General features: G+C 34.6%; 1 protein-coding gene across 2 annotated transcripts in view; it reads right to left on the minus strand.

The window, feature by feature from the left end:
- Positions 1-16,585, minus strand: part of FOXP2 (forkhead box P2) — a 187,219-nt gene that overhangs the window by 102,632 nt on the left and 68,002 nt on the right. The window lies entirely within an intron of this gene.

Below are 16,585 nucleotides of genomic sequence, written 5' to 3' on the forward strand. Positions count from 1 at the left end.
AAATAAATAGGAAACCCTGCCTGAGACACAGCCATAGCAAGCAGAAAAGCAGGAAGACCTTTTTCTAGTCTTTTTTTCCCAATAGTCAGCTGTTGGCAGCCAGTGCCCTCAGACTCTCTTTCCTGAGAAGCACAGATTTTCTCAACTGTTTAGCCCAGATTCCCAGCGCAAAGCATTCCACACAGTGCACAAACCTCAGTTTCAAATAKGCAACCTATCTCATACACAGCATATAAGCATACAAAGTGTCTGGCATATGCAGACATATACAAAACCATGTACCTAGTGTTTTAACAGAATATAAATTTCTATTAATCAACAGCATGTGCAAAAGACGTAAGGATGAAAATATACCAACACATCAAATCATAGTGCTCTTAGATTTTTGTASTGGGTAACTTTTGTAGGTCCATACTACAAGAAAACAAAAAGTTCCCATCATTTCTTAATTTTGGACATCCTTTGATGCCAAATCTCTCTGATCTAAAAATAAGACAAAACTCAGCTGATCATTTATACATCTATGCATACTAGCAACATGAGGTAAATAATGTTTAAAAATATATATTTAACTCAGAGACCCAGTTTATGATTGTTTAAAGTGACTTGGTCTTGCAAAATAAAATTCTTCTTAAACACATTTTCTCTCCAATGTATACTTCTTAAAGTATACATTGTGACTGAGACATAAAGTCTCTGAAGGTTTGTWAATATACAGTAAATGGTTGAAAGAGATAAAAAGTTGTTCTACTAAAAGGTTATGCAAAGTAAAAATAAATAGAAAARAGAAGTATAAGTTCATTAGTTCTTTGAGTTAATTTTAAAACTGCACCTTGAATATATTTTTTARAGAAGAAAAAGCAGATTACAATATGTTTACACAATACATGTAAAATAAATTGCAACACAAGAAAATGTCACATTTTAGAAATGTTTCACCATATGCTGGAAATTTCTCCTTTACAAGCTCATTATCCAAAAGTAGCTCTCAAGAATAAAGCTCATTTACATGTAAAATAAGAGTATAGTCTACTCTTTAAAGGCACACTGATAAACACACCAATTTGACAATTACATTAATATGAATATTTGCATAGTCTCCCATCTACACCTGTTCTTAATTTGAAGCAGCTGCAGAACAAATCACACCACATCATCTGAATATGCCACTGAGTCACATAAACACACCAACCCTTCTCATCAAGTTTTTTTTTCCTTCTGTTTGCATGGTTGTTTTGAATTTACATGAACCCATAAAAAAAGATTTTTGGTTGGACAATTTATATTCATCAGTGATAACATATAGAGGATAAACTGCCTTTTGTTTTGGTTTGGGTTTTTTTACTGTTGGCTATAACATTGAATAATTAATTTCCATTACTAGATGACCAACACATAGATAATCAACATTTTACAGCTTCTTTTACTAGATACTCCTCCTGTGAAGTATGTTAAAAACAAGTGCAGTCACCACCCAGTACAATAAAAGTGTACCAATGAAATCCTTAAGCTTTTAGCAAGGTAAGACTGAATGGTCACCACTTCAATTTCTTTCAAAACTGGTGCATGCCACAATTTGGAAAAATCTCTGTGTTTTGTATCAGCAGCATAAAAGGAACAACAAAACCACAGTTGACTGATAATTCAAAATGACAGTTCACACTAACGACACATTCTTCCTACATGTATGCTGCTCCTTTTTGCTATACAAACAAGAAATAATTGAGTAATTTAAGACATTGACTCTATTCCTATGCATTCTGACTGTCATCAGGCCCCATTCTGTAATGTTAAACTCATTCAAACTGAAAGAAAGATGAGGGAAAGGCAGCACATGTGGGAAATAACTGAATACACCACACATGCCTGATACAGCAATGATCGTGAAGGAAAATGCCAAATTCAAAATGCTAAATATTAATACTAATGCTAAATTCTTTTTCAGTGAATAATCAGCATCACAGACATGCAACCCATGTTCTTCTTTCCACAGCTTCCTCAGGAAAAATAACCCATCACAGGGCCTTTGCTGCTAATAAGGGTGTTGTTTACAATCTCTAAACTGATGGTTATATTAAAAGCAGAGGAGACTCTTCTTTGTTTCAGAACAAGTATTTAGAATTGGATATTCTTTTGGCCTGGGATCCCTCATCAAATACTGTGGTGCTAAATCCTTAGCACCAAAATAAACATAAATTGGAGGGGTAAGTTTGAACAATCTCAGCCTTTCTGACACTGAAACATCATCCAGTCACAGGAATTTCATAACCCAGAAAACCAGCTCCTCTGGTGGCTATMAAAAAGTGTAAAAATTTTTATATTAAAGTTATATTGAAATAGAGATAACATTGTATGTTATGATGATTCTTTCAGTGCAGAAAGGAGCATGGCATCTGCCTGCAGCTGTCACATCAATGAGAGCTGACTGTGGTTTTCCAGTTCCAGCCTAACAGCACAAACATGTGGGGATCTTAACTGTCAACAAAATCAGGAACTGCAGCAGAGACAAATGACAACCAGTCTGGACAACATGTAGGACCACTATAAGCAGTCATCAGAAATGAAAATAGGCAAATAATKAACCAAATTATTTTGAGAATTTTCAGCATTAAAAATATGTCTATTTAATTTAATAATAAACTATAATTTTGCKGTAAAACAAATAAAAAGRAAAAAATATTTTATAAACCAGAGAAATTCTATAATGTGAAGCAGAAACCATGCTGCATAACCCCTGAGAATAATTTATTTTGATACAGATGACTGGTAGTTCCTAGGTGACTTAGCAGRACTCTGGACTGGGAAATTTCTTCCATTTTCCCTTTTTCCACTAAAAACATTTAGACTCTCCTAGGTAGAAAGAAATAAAACAAATTCCATATTTAACCATTATTTTATCGATTGACTGGATGAGATACTGCATCAGCCTTTGCTGAGCATGGTTTTAAGCACACTAAGAAACACCCCCGAAGTTGAGTCAAATGACCCAGAAGCTCTCTGTGCTGATGTAGCAGAAGAAAATGCAAGCATTCACTGTTTGCTGTAGTCCTACCTAACCAGCTAGACATGCCAACTAATATTTACATCTCGAGATGCCACATAACAMAATCACACAAAAACCTACAAAAGAAAATAAGAAAGAACAAAATAAAATAGCTTGTTCACAATAATCCAAGGTTTGTAAATGCATAATATCTGGTTTGGGAAGAAAATGCACCTACTGATGATAAATATTACTAGAAGTCAGGATTCTGCTAAAGAACAAATAATAAAGTAAAAAAATCACATCAAATTAATTTTAAAATAACTCTATGAATATAATAACATGTAGAAGCTGTAAAACATGCCAAACACATTGCAAACCTTTTAATATTAAATAAAAAAAACCTGATATGTACATCAAATGATGCAACATGTTACCTATATCAATTTCTTCATGCATCCTCATTTCAAATGCAAAGCTATACTGTCATTATTAAACTCAAAAAATTCTTGAAAGCCATCACTGTGAAGTTTGGTACACACTTTTGTTTGAGAGGTATAAAAGCAGCCATTCTTCCTGATGAAGTCTTCAGTTCCCTTCATATTTTTTTCCAATGATAAACATTCTTATCAAAGGAAGCATGGAATGGATGACTACACTTCRGAGAGTTGATCAGCAGAAAAACTAGCACAATCTTTTATCTAAAATTAGCCTCAACGTAAGAGATGTAAATCATAAACTCCCTCCTAGGAGTAAGATCATACCCTAATCTTTCAAATATGTCTTACGCTTAAGGTGAGCCATTTTATCATAGCTATATCAAGTACTTTTCCCTTTCTTGGATCTCTCAGAGAGTAGAAACAAAGACATTAGTTTAGGAAAAAGGAAATCCAAAATTATTGTAATTACCACCACCTCCTAGTACAATTTCACTGCTGTTTTTATCAGAGCCAGAASAAAATCAGAGTGGATACAACTGAATGAGAACCAAACATATGAAAGATTTACACTGAAAAATTAACTTTTAAATGGGTATCTGATATTTTAATTAGGAAAACAGTATACCYGGAAACACACAAAGTATCTGAAATACAAAAAAAAAGCCTCAATTGCAGATTGAAAGAAATATTCTCTCAAGCTAAGTCYGTGTTCTGCCACTAAGTTATTCTTTGTCACGTTCTTTTAGTACTTACTTAACTCCCTACAAAACTGAAATTTAGCTTATTTCAGAACAGGACAGTCAGTAACAGAATTTCATGTTGACTATTTTTATAGCAGCATTTTATACAAGATTATATGGTGACTGTAGCCCACAATAAAGTTAAGATTAGATTTATGACTTGGCTTGATACCGTTTCATGTTTTTTTAATCAACTTAATGGTGGATGATAGACTGACACATCAAAAGAATGGAAGCTACTTTAAGAATTGTGTAGTGGAGGCTTTTTTAATGCTCCCCTCACTTCTGTGGAATGCAGGCACTCTTCCTCTCCTTTTTATTGACTGTGGGTTATTTGAATSGGAACTGAAGCCACAAAATTTGGAAGATCCCTTTTCCTTACAATGGGAGAGACACTGAAGTCCTCTATGAAGAACCAGGAATCTAAAGGTCCGGGCTTCGCTGCCTGCATGGTCAAAGCTGTAACATAGATACAAAATCAAGCAAGAGCCAGAAAGCTGCTTCCAGTGGAACTGAGATGTTACTTTTCTCTTTTGGAAGGCACCTTTTAAATTGCTTTCAGAGTGTGACACTTGTTGAGCATCCAATGCACTCTGTGGTGTTGGAAAGTAGCTATGTAGCTTGCAATCATYTGAGGGCCCAACTATTTTCCTTGAACTTAATCGTATTAATCCAATCTTTTCACCACTAGGCAAAGCAACTAYGGCTAGTAAAATGCAAACTGCATCATCCTGATGTCAGCATTGTGTCATAAAGTGAACTGCTCCTTAAGAGGTTGAACAGGGAAAGGTTACATATTTTTAGGTGTTTCCATCTTCAAAGCATGACTAAAAACAGTTTTGAGAAGCCCAATGGACTTCATATTTCTGAAATATGAAGTTTACTGGTGGAACCAGACTGTTCTTGGAGAGAAGTGAAATTCACTTGAATGGCCAAAAGCAAGTAATCAGAAGAAAAACATGTTGGCTTCTGGATATTGCTTGAAAAGACAGRATGGCAAACTGAATCAGAACAAATTATCATTTAGCCTACTGGGCTGCCTTTAAGAGTAGTTATTACTCACTGCCCAGAGAACAAGCACAGTGACATATGAATACAAAAATGTGTTCCTGAGCTTTGATGTWTGTTGCTTGAAAACCTACATCATCCTTTTGGCTTAATTTTGTGTCTTTTACTCCACAAACTGCAAGAGAACAATTAATCCTGTGGACCCTCAGAAGAACTACAAGAGCTGGAGGGATGATAAAGGAGCAGAGATATCTTTGGCTCTGTATGGATTGTATCTCCTTTACGCAGGAACATTCAAAACTTGATCCAATWGATTTTGGTACTCCCTTAAAAGTGTGAATAATATATATCTATTCCTTATGCTCACACAGTTGGGCATGAAATACAGTCAGAGATGTACAAGTATAAACTAGCTGCGTGCTRTTCAGTCCCACTTGAACAGGTAGGTCAATGATGCATGTCTCGCTGGTCTCTGCAGCTCTTTTTCCCACCTTGCACTCTGYAGTGCACAAATGCAGTGTATGCTCTCTGGATATCTGATTCACATTAAAATTTTGTACAGTTAATAATACAAGTAGTCCCAAAATTACCAACATTCTCTAACACAAAGCTTTCTCAATACTGAGATGAAATCCAGTGCATTTTAAGTTTAAAACCAGTGGATTTTTGATTGTGGACTGCTTGTCTAGCCAAATTGTATAGACTAGTATTTGTCAAAAACAACAGTTTCTCACTGTTTTCTCTCTAAGAGAAAAAGCACACTAATTATGATTCTATAAAAGATACCCTTCTTGCGTAACACACATTTAAAATTAATAAATAACAATGAAACTAAAAAAGTTTGTATGTAATAAATCTAAAATCACAATAATAAATGTCCCAGAATGAAAAGAGGAAGAACAATGTGTTCACCATTTTTGTGGCACGATTCTAAAGGTTCTAAGGTGCTAATGATGTGTAATCACCAAGGAAAAGACAAGGAAAATATAAAATTATCTGCAGGGTAAACCAAAGGTTTTCAAAATACTTTTAGAATTTCTGTTGACAGTTTTACAGGGGGAAAAAAGTGACTTAAACAACAAGAATTCTTCTGTGAAATAGGATTCTGCTTACAAGTTTCTCCTAAAATCTTTGCCATTCATGGAGGTTTAATAGAGARCCAATTTTTGTGTAAATCATGTGGTTCAACAGCATCTCTGATACATTACATCTCACCTTAACAACAAGAAGGGGTCCAATTCTGCTATCACTAAAATTACTGAGAGTTTTCACTTCAAAAAGTTAAATTATTCCAAACATAATAAAAGTATTACCAAATAATTTTGTGGGTTTTCATTACACTGGAACTTATTTTACAGATGATGCCATTACTGTATTCATATCTTTCTAAAAGCACTTCTAGTAACTCACTAYACTTATAGTCAAAAAAATAAAAATATCCAATGAATCAAACAAAATTAAATATTTTATCTTGACAGTCCAAGACCTATAATCAATTGGAAGGTTTTACTATTTGAATTTATCTTGGCAATGTTACCAAAACCCCAGAGGATTAGGAAACAAGTCTTAACAGCTGCTGCTACAATATTATCTCTGGATGCATTTTAGSACACTATTATTAAAGCTATTAAGGCTGATACAACTTATGTTTCCTAACTACAAATATTCTAAAAAACAATATACAAAGTCATAATTATTTGTTTCTAGAGATATGGCTGGAGTATTATAGTACAAACTGTATTCTCCCAGCCTAATTACAATGATTGAATACTCACTCAAAAATTCTAACCAAGTATTCCCCACCCTGAAAAAAAATTGAAACATTTCTAGACTAAACGATCTTGCAGGATGCTAAATCAGCATGACTTTTTTTAATGTGGAAAAGAGCCCCCTCTCTTAATCTTGACTCTGAGACTTACTGGGTCATAGTATATGCCAGACCCTAAAATGGTTGCAATAATAATGATCTCATAAGTGGGCTGTTGGACTAATTCACTTTATTTTCAGGCACTATGAGACAATCACCTCAACACTATAAACACTCTAAAACATTCTGAAAGTGGGAATTTTTGGAAGAAAAAATATTTTACAAGTTGGTTGCATTTTTTAAATAAATTATGACTCTTATTTCAGTGTATTTATTGACATGAAAAGCACATTACTTTTAGAATGAATGCCTTCCTATTAAAAATGTCCATATTTATTAATTCGGTGATATTTCTTACAAGTCTTACTGATAATTATGAAGTCAATACAGTTTTGTATCTAACAGTCAAAAAAAGTCCAGATCATATTAAATTATGTGAAAGGTACAGCTACTTAGATTACGCTCAWAAAAATGCTTTGTTGTAATCTAACAAGTGAGGGTTAAAATATGCAAAATGCTCATACACTGAATGTGAATTTAAATTGATGAAATGTTGTGAATACAGGATGATACCTGTATTCTACAAAATGCCAGTTACTATCTAGTCTTCAGTCTTTTCTATTCATAAAACAGGATATAAATATGTGGAAAATAAAAATKAGTTCTGAAAAAAATAATAAGCTAYAGTTTTCTTTAGGGTGTTTCATGTAAATTCTGCAATTTAAAGAAGGCACTAAAATCCCTTTAAAATACATTTAATGAGTCTTTACTTTTTTTAAAGAAAACTGGAACAACAGAAAGTCCCACAACACTACAGGACTAGAAGAGACTTAGTAAATTTTACTTTTTGTTTTATTAYTCTTATTTATGTAAAGTAAATCCCTCTCTAAGTTGTCAAGCTGTAACTTTAAGCAGGCAAAATGTATGGGTGGTGGTTATTGGTTCAGGTACTTCTATTAGAACAGTGTTCCAGAACTCTTTTCTCTGCATAGTGAAGTTTTCTTTTCCATAGTTCATTCATGCTTACCTTAGTTGCACATTACCATATTTAAAACTCTTTGAAAGAAATATGAAAGATGCTTCTTCATTCCTAATATTTGCTCTTTGACCCCAATTGCACAGAGCAATCCCAACATTTCAGCCTGTATTCACCTAATCTGAAGGAAACTTTCCTGGACWTTTTTACCATAAAAATCCAGAATTTACACAACCTCACTGCAKGCGTATAGCAAGCATGCAAACTATGACCATAATCAAAACAGTGAGATACTTTCATTCCATGGATATTCAGGGCATTGGTAATAGAACCCTGAACCTTTCAGCAGAACCTATATGGAGTACATGTTTAACATACTAATAAGGCGCCAGAAATTAGGTGGATTGTATATCTCCATTATTCCAGATGATATCTCAAAGATCTCTGTTAAAACTGGAATTAATATTTCCCTATTTTAACTGGAAACACAGTTTTAAATTTAAGATAATGTCTTCTTTTTCTCACCTATGCTACATCTCTGGTCATCTGTGGTCATACAGTGACCAAAACACTGAGCTTCTCTTTTCCTTTTTCATGTAGGTGATGGACACAAGACTAAGGAAAAAAAAATTCCAAGTTCCTAAGCACTTGACCATATTTTTTGCKGCATTTTCTAATATTTACTAGAATTTACTTTCTGAATAAAATTTTTGAAATATATCAACCTTGTACAACAGCCCAGCCCAGGTTATGTTTGCCATGGGTGAAATACATGCCCCCTGTTGCTATGGAAGGCTTGCAGTTCGGCGATTTTCTGCCTTACCCAGAGCRTGTGTTCAACCCTTTCTAATCAAGACATATTTTTCTGTATACACCAACATCAATCACAATTCACCTCTGAATGTGCATTATTAATTCCCCTTCAGATATTATGCTCTCAAAGCAAGGCTTTTCATTGTATYCTACTCCGTTCATAAAACAGAAATGGACATTGTTTCACCTACGATTTCACACTAAATCTTCTATTAGGAAATATTTTACTTTAGATTGGCAATTTGATTATTTCTAACCATCAGGCCCATAACTATCTGTGCACTAAATTACAGCTGTAATMAATTTAAAAATCACTTTTGCAAGTACAGAGTTGATTTTTCTTTATCCCTCACATRTTGGGTTACTGTACTGGCTCTCCTCAACACTGTGGAAGCTGTCTTTCCTATTAGACTGAAAGTATATTTATTGAATAAATGGATTTAGTGTGAACACTTGTGGGAAAATCTCATTCTTCATTTATACTTCAAGTTCTTGGTAAGATCCTTGAAGCATATCAATGTTGCTGAAACAYTGTACAGTTCCTTTTGTACATATTATTATTATACAATTGCTTTTCAAAGCTTCAATAATCAAGTAGTAAAGCACTGAAGTAGTGTTTAGTAAATTTTTCACCATTAATTCTATTTCATAAGACCTTCATCTGTCTGTCTYAAAAAATATTAGAAGCAAAAGAAGGCATAAAACATCAAAGTGGCAATTGTTGACAATCTCATTCCACAATACGATGGGCTGATAAGCTTTTCCACCCCACTGTATGACTGCTTTTTCAGCAGCACACACACTCACATGCTTTTCTTCTGTAGCACTACTGCATACTGAATGATCATTTTAACAATTTTTAATACAATTTTACATGTACACATCCCAAGTGATGGCAAACTAAAATTAACACCTATGTTGATCTTGGCATACATTCAGATTCCTGGTTCGCCTGCTTCTCACATCCCCAGTAAAGTCAGTTTTCTTGGTAAAGCAACTGACAACTATGACATAAACTACAAAATAATATTGAATAATTASAAAATGTCAATAAAAGAATTCATTTAACAAAGCCAAAATTAATCTGAAAAGTAGGGGAAGAAATCAGCTCAAGGAATGCCTTGAATGGCCATGGAGAGAAACTGAAATTTCATGTGATAAGTTGCATATGCTACCATTAACTGGAAAACCTTCGTTGTTTAGTCACAGAACTTTGGTTTTGTCCAAATATTTTCGTGGCTTTGTAATTGCCTGCTGAAATGAAAAAACTTTTGTCTGGGAAAAAAAAAATACTTCGCTTAATAATAAATTAACTAAAAACAATTCTGAAATATCTACCCCATTTAGAGCATTCACAGAATATTTTGTTCAGTTGCTTTTCCTGCTTTGGTAATTTCTAAATCAATGTACACTAATGTGTTTTTCAAATTCAAGAGTATCAGGAGAGCCTTGCTTGAGTGGTGTGATCCTAAACTGGCATAATTAGGGCCCTGCCTGGGAGCAGACCCTTTAATAGAGCTGCACACTGAGTGGGGAACCATTCACACTTTCCCTCTCAGCTCTTCATGAGCTTTTCTGGGCAGTGAGCCAGCTGGTAAGAGAATCAGGCTGATCCGACCTGTTGCAAGAGCTTGAAGAAGCGGCTCAAGGGAACCGACATCGCCTGGCTCTGCAGTGGAACTGAACCGCTCACACGCCTGAAGAGGAGCAGTCGCAGCCGAGCGTKTTGGCTGTGCTGCCAGGGCCAGCAGGGGCACAGGGCTTCCCAGCTGCTCCAGAAGGCAAATAAACTTCTCAGGAGCACTTGGAGATTCCTATAGTTCAGAATATGAAAACTATCCCATACATAGTGTTATTTCCAGGTGTCAGACAGGCTGCAGATTCTACCATAAGGGAAAAGGAGTCTGTTCGTCTGCCACGTAAAAGGTGCTGTGAAAAGACCAAGGCACTCTTTCTGAATCTGAATGAAGAACCGGAGTGTGTGTTCTCCCTTTGCTCCCAATTCTCTAGAAGTACCAGAATCAACAAGAGAGAAAGGGGGAAAACATACATTCCAGTGATGTAGGTGACAATTCCTGGACAGTCAGTAAGAGACTGACACGTCAGATTCTGCACAGACATATGCTCAACATTAAAATGCCTCTTGAAATCCTTGATCACATAATAATCCCAATTAGTATTCTGCACATTCAATACCTGTAAACATAACTTGCATAATACTTCTTTCCTCTGAATCCAAAATATTTTATAATATTGCAATAATGTTGTAGTATTTCACAATACTGCAATTGTGCTGTCAGGATAAAGATGCGATCTCTGCATCTGCTAGTTGTTTGTGGATTTGTCTCCGTTAGATACAGACAAATCCATAATCTCATAACTCCTGTTAGAAGACTGCTAGTTAAAATTTTTCCATGTTACAAAGATCACACATAAGGTTAGCTGTAATGTTTTATATTCCTGAAAGTGACAGTAAGARGTAACACCTCAACGTGAAAGATATATGGTCTAAATTAAAAAGGAAACCATACTAACTAGTGACACTTTCTTAACAGATGTACATTTTTAATACTGGYGGTTTTAAGAGTAAAATGTGACCTAAAGTATATCTATTATTGGAAGATTTTACAGCAAGATGGAACATAATGCAAAATACAGGTTTTCATGAGTAGAAAAGGTTGCCAAAGACAGGACATAAGTCTTTGGAGCAGGTTCTATCTCTATAAATAAGAACTTCCCAGCAAGTTTGTAATACTGACACTTCCACTGCAAATGAAGGAAGTAATGTCCAGGTTTTTTTCTATATCACTGTATTTATCCCTCTACCTTAATGGAACTCCTGTTCTCTACACCATATAAGCTTGAACATGGATATTTCTCATTTCCCTTCCCCCTACACCTTACATAAAAATAACTCCTTGTCTTCTTTCCATCTCTTGGGGTTATCCTTGTCTTTAGAGTGGGTATCATTGATGCAAATTTCTACACCTTAGAGGATAACTGCATATTCCTCTGAACAGACTTACAAGGGAAAATGGGACTTACGTTTTCCAGCAGCTATCTTCCAAATTTAATTTACCCCAAGCCTCAATGTTTGCTTATATGTAGGCCACGCATTTCCTCTAGAATTATACTCGAGAGGGAGAAAGACTGTTTATCACTGCTTTCCTCTTACACTACATATAAAGCATTTGCATCTTTCTAAATCAGTGTTTTCTACCATGTACAAAATCCTCCTACTTCTAATGCTTAGCAGCATGTATTAGATAAACAGAAATGTTACATGCAGTTTATGAAAAAAGAGTTTTAGACCAGTTAGATTTGTTTCTTTTTTTATTCAATGTAATGCAAAGAAAACTCTCTAAGTTATGACCATGACAAGTTTTTCTGCTGTTTTTCTCTCTCATCAACTCCTTATATATGTTTAAAAAAGTAACTAGAAGTTACAATATTAATGATATGTTTGCTTATTTATTATGTGCAATGAATTTTAAACTCAGACCCAGATGAAGATCCAAAGGGAGATGACCAAACTAGGAAAGAGTAAAGCAAGGAGAGTGGGTTAAAACAGACTATTAATATCTTTTCATACTAAATTTTCATGCTAAATTTTTACATTTTGACTGTCTTTAAAAAAAAAAAAAGTGTTTCTTCTGATATGCACTAATGCAATAAAATTTAAGTAATTAAACTTGCGTATACTTTTCCCAAATTTTATCAAGTTATTACACTTCAGTGAAGTACTCATGCTAAATAAACAAAGCTTACCATAACAACTCAAYACACCATACAGCATGATATTTATACAACAGGCTTGGTACACATTGAGCTTAACCCTTCAATTCCAAGAGTCATGATTTCATGACATGCCATCCTCTTACAGAATGCATTATTACTGATGTTGAAACAACAAATCGCCTAGCCTGAAGGAAAAAAAAAACAAATAACCAATTCAATTCCAAATTAAGATATGGGGTTGAAGATAATAATCTATTTATTCTAATTGACATAAAGYTCAAAGTCTGACTCCATGAAAATAAACTACTCCATTTTAGAGACATTACAGGGAATAGAAACAATTGGGCTTTTCACAGCTCTTAGAGCAAACAAACAAAATAACAACTAACTGTTCAAATTATCATGCCATGCAGACAACAACAGTATGTGTACCGTGGACAGATTAGACTAAGCGCAGAGATTGTCTACCTGGAAGGGAAATAATTGCAATGCTGTACACAAATAACCACCAATGGCAGAAAATTGACAGCATTTACCTTTGGGTTATGCTTGTGCTCTCATACAAGTCTTGCTCACTGTAAACGTAACATGAAAATAAAGCTGCCAGTTTTAAAACTCAAGCTGCATGATACCAGGTTCTTCAGTGGCTGTAAGGACRGTGACTTTTGGCCCTAGGAAAATGAACTACACATTCCAAGAGCCAAGGTGACATTTTCCCTGTTATGCCTACTATGGAAATTTGGTGATAGGGAGAGAAATCCTTGAAAGTAATCAGTAAGCTTCACCATGGATTACCACTGTAACAAATTCTACAAAAAAGAAAAACGTTCTGAAACAAAAAACATTACTACAAAAATCATAACCTTACCACTGCAATATCTTACTGGATGCACAGTAAAAGAGTAAATGCTATTATCATATGCAGGTTAATATTATCCTCAACTCTCAACAAACCCTCCATAGCTATTTTGTAATATGTCATTAATCAATGCATGTACTGATTGGATCCATTCAATTGGTGCATCAGTGTAATGAATGGCATATATAAACATATTTCAAATACACTTCTTCAGATCTATACATGAAAGTAAAATCACTACCACAATTGGTACTCAAGCTTGTCAAAAGGGATGTTTTTCTTCTTCTGTTTTACATAAGACATGCTAATGGTTATGCCATCTGCAGTGTGAAACCCAGACAAATGTAAATCAAAGTAATAGTAGATCAAGACAAGCGTCTMTCTAAAACTGTAATTTTCACAGGTATTCTGTTAACTCGCAATCTAAATATAAAGCCTCCTGTCCCTGAAAATATAGGACAACTACTAGTTAAAGGTAACTTTTGCATTAGAAACTAAAACAAAAAGTTTTACCAATATATCATTACACTTTTACAATAGATCACATAGGTAGCAGTAAATTTATGAAGGTTTTTCATGAGGATACAAAAGACTCAAATTATTCTAGGAAAATTTGAGCAGTTCCATTAAAGACATCCCCTCAGTAAAGCACAGTAGAACATGATGACTTACCCAACACCCTCTTTTTGCAAAGTTGAAGACACAAATTTGAAGGTTTCTTCAATCAGCTTTCAACTTGCTGATTAGCTAGTAGGTGCTGCAAGTCACTAAAATACTTGACGCATTATGAAGTAACACAGAGAACATACATAAAAACATCATATGCTACTTCCCCCCACCCCCCCCCCAAAAAAAAAGATGACCACTAAAATAAATATTGGGGGTTTTTTTCCTCTTTGGCATGTGGAAYATTAGAATAGTTTACATCAAAATACACAGCACAGCAGATGTACGGCAAGGCTTACCTAATACACATATTTGCTTGCAGGTGTGTGAGATAGTTTTAAAAATTTTAGTACATTTTTAATAGATTTATAAATCGATTCTAATTTACTGAAAGTTGCCACATTAGTAAGTTGCTCTGAAATAGAGGAAATTAGACACACACTTACTTTTAAAGTATTTTAAAATACTGGGAGAAGTCTGTTTTCTTAAGCACAAGCACAAGTATTTTTRTCTTATATATCTCATTTTTTGTCTTACAAACCTTACACACATTTAGCAATTTCTACTGCTAGAAGACTTTGGCTAAATTTATCATTAAWTTTGGAATAATAAAATTATAATGCTGGACAATTTTATGACAGTATTTGGTCAAACTGGCAACTTCATCAAAATGTGAATTTCCACTTCATGGTGAACAATGGACAGTAAGAGATAGAAATAGAAAAGCTCCAAGAACTCGCTTTTCATATGCATCTTTATATATCCTTTTCACTATAGAAGGAAATGATAATGTAGTTTGTGCTTATACCTGAATTTACATGGTATTTGATACATRAACCAAAGTTTGGGAGCAAATTCAATTTTTCTTCTCCTTTAAAAAATGAACCAAATAAAGTGTTCAAGGCCAATAAGAGGCACTGTGTAAACACTGAAAATAGTAGAAAAAGTTGGAAACGTAAGCAATAATCTAGGCTTTAGGGAGCATGTAACAATTCTGAAAATAAAATTATTTGATTTATTTTCTTCTTCCTGCCTCACAAGTATGACTCATGAGATGCTGACTSCTCCTGAGAAACAAGTGATACAGCACATTTCTACAACATATCAACCCCTAGCATTTAAAAGGCATCTGGCCAGAGTCAGTGTTTTGAAAGCATGAAAGAAAAAGGCYCCCTCTCTTCATCTCATCATCCTTCTCTGGGTTTTGTGCATGACTGCCTTTTGCCTCCAAACATGTTTTTCTATMATTTCACCAATGCCTACCACAAACAGTGCACCCCCAGACTGCTTCTTATGACAGACCTTAAAAAAAAACCTGTGAATGGGTGGAAAATGTGAGAAGAAAATTTGGGAGCTTCTGGGCTGTGCTGGTTTAAAAGGCAGAGGATTAAAGYAAGATCACTGGAAAACATATAATAAAAAAATATTAGTAATTTTGTCTGTTTCATATACTTCCCTTATTGCCTGGTGTTGGCCAATTTAGAGACAGAACAAAGGGGTAGATGGATCTTGTACACTTCTTGTACAGCCCATGTTATCATTCAGAATGAGAAGCTAGCAGAATCAAATACTTTCACTAAATCAATCATTTCCATGACTCAACCCTTCAAGACCACTAATTCCACCTAAAAAAACTTAAAAAACTCACGTAATATATAAACCTSTACCTTTATGACTACTCTTCAGTGCAGAAGATATTTGATACAATGCAAAGTCAAGGTTGAAGAGCAAAAAGTTGAGAGAGCCCCAGGACTCAGCCTCTGGACTGGACTACAACTACAGCATTGCAGGATGCCATTATTACATCTTTTYCTTTTTTTCATTTTCTTTAATCATATTCCTAAATTCTTGTTTGGTTCTGAGCAAATAAATAAAACTTTAAAAGTATTTTTGAAAAGAGCTGATCAAGAATGTGAAACTGTTTACTGTGTCCAACATTGCTCCACTAAGTTTCACAAAGAACAGGAGACAGTGTGAATCACATTCAGAAATTGCACAAGTGAGCAAATTTCACAACATGTCCCTGGTGGTGGAAAAGATACATTCTAGCGCCTCAGGTACTCCATTATGCATGATAAAAACTGAAAATGAGATAAAAACACCCTACTCCATCAGAAAACAGGGGAAGTCCCAAGAGAATAAAGGCTCACCCAGAAAAACAGATGTGAGGAAGACAATGCTAGGATTCATACTTTTTAATTTCCTGAACAAAATAAAATTCTCTGCAACAAAATGTAATTCAGCAGTTAAGCACCCATATTTGGTCTACATACAAGAGAGAAATATTTTTGTCAGCAGCATGCAATTTCACAYAGAACTCTACATTAGGAATAAATGAAATAATACCTCATTAAACCCCCACACTGATAAAATTTCTMAAGAATAAAACTGTCTTTGTTTTTACTGATGCATTAAAAATAACTATTCAGTAACAGAACTTCTCTTAACCCAAGCACAATTTGAAGCCAAACATCCTAATGTGAAACAATATGACG

The sequence above is a fragment of the Malurus melanocephalus genome, unplaced genomic scaffold (assembly GCF_030028575.1).
Source record: "Malurus melanocephalus ecotype Western Australia unplaced genomic scaffold, MMel_1.1 scaffold_27, whole genome shotgun sequence".
NCBI lineage: Eukaryota > Metazoa > Chordata > Aves > Passeriformes > Maluridae > Malurus > Malurus melanocephalus.